Below are 3509 nucleotides of genomic sequence, written 5' to 3' on the forward strand. Positions count from 1 at the left end.
GGAGATCCCCTTGCAGAGGGGTCTCGGGGAGGAGATGAGCCAGTCAGGGTGCGATGTAACAATGATGAGGGGGAACGAACAATATAAACCATGTGGAAGGGAGACAGTGGTCTGTGTAAGTTATAAAAATAATAATAATTTATAATTTATCAAGGGATCATGAGGAGAGGAGGGAGGGGAGGGAGGGTAAAAAGAAATGATATGAAGGTCTCAAATAGAAAGTAAACATTTAGAAAATAATGATGGTAACATACTGTATGTACAAATATGCTTGATACAATTGATGTTTGGATTGTTTTAAGAGCTGCAAGAGCCCCCAATAAAATGATCACCAAAAAAAATTTTAGTAAAACTTCATTACTCCCTGATGAAGCTTTCCTAGTCACTTTTGATCAAATATATATTATTATTGCTATTATGCTAAATCTTTCGCTAACTTTCTCAAAGAATGCTTTCATACTAATCAGATGTTATAGTTTGTTGACCTTCAACAAAGTCAACTAACAAATGCCCTGAGCATCCAGAGAAAAACAAACAAACAAAACAAAACGTTGCCATGACCTTTGCTCTTGGCTCATCCATTTTTGCTTTGGTTGGACCATGTCCACCTCCTGATAGCCTTTGTTCTGATTGTGCTTTGTCTTAAGGATCACACGGGTAAAGCCATGTCTCATCTCCTATTACAATTATACCAAGAAATGCTTCAGAGTTTTGACATAATTTGTTTTTAAAACATTGGAAGTTCTGCTGTTGTCTACAGGTGACCTGAGCGGAAGAGCTTGGGCACCCTTGAGTGGGAAGTCCCACTTTAATTTTTCAATCAGAATTGTATCCGTTTAAATGTCTATGATGTTGGCTATTATTTCCGCTATTCACCATTACCCTCTTGAACAAGATTAAATGTTTCCTGGCATGATGTGGATGGTCAGCTACTGTGAGCTTCATTTTCAACATTATCTCCTCCCTTCTTAAAATGGGTCATCCATTTGTAAACTGCTGCTATCTCTGGACCATTCTTCATAGGTGCTTTCCATAAAGTACCAAGGGCTTCACGGTGCTGCCACTCAACCGTCCCCATCAACTTGATGTTTGTTCTGGCTTCCGTCTTAGCAGATCATGCGTCTCTGGCAGGTGCTCTTTTCAAATGGATGTCCTCTATCCGAGTAGCTCACACTGAGTCCTGGTCAGAAACATTATAACAGGTTAGTATGAGTTTATTTTAGAGCCAAAGAAAAGCCAGGCTTAGTGTTTTCTATGAACATAAAAAGTGGTAGTATGTTTTGGGTTTTATCCCTTTCTTCCAGTACATTTTAACTGTCAGTGCTTTCTGAGTCAAGCAGAAAATAGTATTTAGGAAAAGTTGAGAAAGCAAAAGCTATTTTTTGTGATTGTATCTTCAGCCAGTGAGTAAATGAGACACCTGAGGAGCCATAATGAGGGAAGCAGATACACATCCAGGTGTAGTAGGTGGTCATGTAACCACGGGGATCCCGAGCCAGGTACGAGATCAAAGAGAGAGCGCAGAGCAGGAGGTCTAGGATCCGCATAAATAATCAGCAACTAGAGTGATCTGAAGAAACAGAAGTAGCAGTGGGAAATGATTTGGTCAAATAATTGATGAATCAGAAGTCTTCATCCATTGATGGAGCCAGGGTAAGGTTACATGGGAACGACATAGCACCGGAGTGAAGGAGGAAGGAAAGAGTCACTTGAAGCTGATGCTGGTTTCTCCCTGCCCCCTGGCTTCCTTCACTCCCGTCTCTCGCAGATGAGTTCTGTTCTGAGCAACTCCTGCCTGGATGCCTATAGGTGTTAGACTCAAAAACAAATAGCTGGCTGCTGTAAGACTGCTAAGTAGGATTCAAACACTATTTTCTGGCAGATATACATCTTATATTGATCATGTATGCCATCTCTCCATAAAATATTAACATTGCCTGGCTTAGTTAGAATATGTGAACTGCTGAGAGCCTCTGATAGCTTGGAGTTCCTGTTGCCCTATAACATAAATGTAATACTTTTGTTTGAAACCACTAAACAAAAGAGATTTTTTTCCTTTTCACTACATAGAAAAATTCAGAATGTTATCCTGAAGTTACTGTATAGTAAAGAAAGATTTCTCATTTTAATCTGGTACCTGAAATTATCTGTGCTGCTGTTTTGTGTTAGGTACCATAGAGTCCGCTCCAACATCTAGCAGCCCTATGTACAAAAGAACAGAGCACTGCATGGCCCTGCACCATCCTCACAATTGTTCCTATGCGCGAGCCCATTGATGCAACCACTGCGGTAATCTATCTTGTTGAGGGCCTTTCTCTGTTTCGTCAACCCTCCACATTTATAAATACAATGGCCTTCTCTAGTGACTCATGTCTCCTGACAATATGCCCAAAGTACGCCAACCTTGCCTCTAAGGAGCACTCTGGCAGTACTTCTTCCGAGACAAATCAGTTTGTCCTTTTAGCAGTCCATGGCCTTTCAATATTTGTCACCAGTCCACAGTTCAAATGCAGTGATTCTTCTCTGGTTATCTGTATTCAATGTCCAACTTTCACATGCATAGGATGCAATGGGGAATACCATAGCTTGGATCAGGCACACCTTCATCCTCAAAGTAAAACCCTTGTTCTTCAATACTCTAAAGAGATCTTGTGGAGCAGATTTACCTAATGGAACTCATCTTCTGATCTCTTAACTGCTGCATCCATGAACATTGAGTGTGGATACAAGCAAGACAAAATCATTGACAACTTCAAACTTTTCTCCATTTATCTTGATGTTACCTATTCATCCAGTTATGAGGATTTGGATCTTCTTGACATTGAGTTGTAGTCCATACTGAAGGATGCAATCCCTGATTTTCATCAGCAATGCTTCAATTGCCTCTGCACACCACAGCAGGTTGTTAATAAGCCTTCCTCCGATCCTGATGCCACATTCTTCTTCATATCATCCAACTCCTCTGATGATTTGCTCAGCATACCGATTGAATAAGGATGGTAAAAGGATGAAACCCTGTCACACACCTTTCTTGATTTTAAATCATACATGATTTCCATGTTCCAGTTGTACAAATGCCTCTTGATCCATGTACAAATTCTACAGGAGCACAATAAAGTATTCTGGAATTCCCATTCTTCTTAAGTTTATCTATAGTTTGTGATGATCCACACGGTTGAATGCCTTGGCATAGTCAATAAACACAAATAAACATCTTTCTGGTATTCTCTGCTTTGAGCCAAGATCCATCTGAGATCAGTCATGATATTCCTTGTTCCATGTCCTCTTCTGAATCTGGCCTGAACCTCTGGCAGATCTTTGTTAGTATGCTATTGCAACCATTTTTGGATGATCTTCAGCAAAATTTTGCTGGCATATGATATCAGTTATTGTTCTATAATTTGAGCATTCTGTTGGGTCACCCTCCCTTGGAATGGATACAAATAGAGATCTCTCCCATTCAGTTGGCCATGTAGCTGTCTGCCAAATTTCCTTCCATTCATGAATGA

The sequence above is a fragment of the Echinops telfairi genome, unplaced genomic scaffold (assembly GCF_000313985.2).
Source record: "Echinops telfairi isolate 266 unplaced genomic scaffold, ASM31398v2 ScPeMD7_23;HRSCAF=83, whole genome shotgun sequence".
In the NCBI taxonomy this organism is placed as follows: Eukaryota; Metazoa; Chordata; class Mammalia; order Afrosoricida; family Tenrecidae; genus Echinops; species Echinops telfairi.